This window comes from Charadrius vociferus, unplaced genomic scaffold (assembly GCF_000708025.1).
Source record: "Charadrius vociferus isolate BGI_N301 unplaced genomic scaffold, ASM70802v2 scaffold559, whole genome shotgun sequence".
Classification (NCBI taxonomy): domain Eukaryota; kingdom Metazoa; phylum Chordata; class Aves; order Charadriiformes; family Charadriidae; genus Charadrius; species Charadrius vociferus.
The window spans coordinates 195,000-196,315 of NW_009650252.1; the positions used below are offsets into that span (position 1 = coordinate 195,000).

At 49.7% G+C, this 1,316-nt stretch overlaps 1 protein-coding gene across 1 annotated transcript in view; it reads left to right on the top strand.

The window, feature by feature from the left end:
- PPP1R7 (protein phosphatase 1, regulatory subunit 7) overlaps positions 1-183 on the top strand; it is a 15,679-nt gene extending 15,496 nt beyond the window's left edge. Inside the window, exon 10 of the mRNA XM_009893070.1 lies at positions 1-183. This exon is cut by the window's left edge and continues 210 nt beyond it. The gene's annotated coding sequence lies outside the window, so the exon portion shown is untranslated.
- Positions 184-1,316: the final 1,133 nt, after the last annotated feature.

The window sequence follows — 1,316 nt, forward strand, 5'->3', positions numbered from 1 at the left end:
TGGAGAAGTGTCCCAACTGGGTTTTTTTAATCCACTTACCACTCCCCAGGTCTCCAGTACACTGACACTGGCAGAGCAAATGGTCAATAAAAAGCACTGAATACCAGATCTTGTGTACAATGCACTCATTGTTTTTGAAATGTTGTTGTTATTATTATTATTATTAAATCTTAACACAAGAGACTTCCTTGTGCCTTGTGTCTGTTATTTATGGGGGAGGTTTTGCCAGAAAGTGTTTGCCAACAGACTGGAGCCACTTGCTGACATTCCTTGACTCTGTGATGCACCTCCAGGTAATGTCCTTGCAAACATCGCTTGCAGCTCCAGGCTCAACAGCAGTCTGTAAAAATGTGAAAAAATGGTGACGGTGCTGACATGCGGAAGAATCTCATTGAGATGCCCATCTAGGTTATTGGGTGCGAGTCGGTGCTGAACATCTCGTAAAACTTGGGGGTGGGGGGAAAGGTTAGTCTTTCCATAGCAATATGTTGGGGTTTTTTTTGTTTTAACACACCTAGAAGCTCAGCTTTGGAGTCCTCAGCACAAGAAGGATGTGGACCTGTTGGAGTGGGGCCAGAAGAGGCCACAGAGATGCTGGGAGGGCTGGAGCCCCTCTGCTGGGAGGACAGGCTGGGAGAGTTGGGGGTGTTCAGCCTGGAGAAGAGAAGGTGAAAAAGGGGAGACCTTAGAGCCCCTTCCAGTGCCTAAAGGGGCTCCAGGAGAGCTGCGGAGGGACTTTTTACAAGGGCATGGAGTGATAGGACGAGGGGGAATGGCTTCAAACTGGAAGAGGGGAGATTGAGATTAGATAGCAGGAAGAAAACTTTTCACTCTGAGGGTGGTGACCCCCTGGTGCAGGTTGCCCAGAGAAGCTGTGGCTGCCCCATCCCTGGAGGTGTTCAAGGCCAGGTTGGACAGGGCTGGGAGGTGTCCCTGCCCATGGCAGGGGGGGTGGAACTGGATGGTGTTTAAGGTTCCCACCCAAACCATTCTAGGACTCTCATGACTGAGGGCAAATACTGTGAGGGATGAAAGCAGTGTGAGGTTGTACATGCCTGGATGAGCTACCTGGCTCCACAGACCTGCTGTGTTTAAATGTAGTGCTGCAGACTGAGGTGGAAACTGGAGAAGGGGTTGAAAGGAGGGGTGATGGATTCAACTTGAGGAGGTGAGGGCTCTTAGTTCAGGCTTACAGGGTTTTTATTTACTTATTTAGTGACAGTTGTGGCTTCATTCGCCTCGTGATGTCCCTGGATTTGTTAGAGAAAAGTACAGCAGATGCCGAGCCATATCGCTCCTCCTTTCCAGGCGGAAGC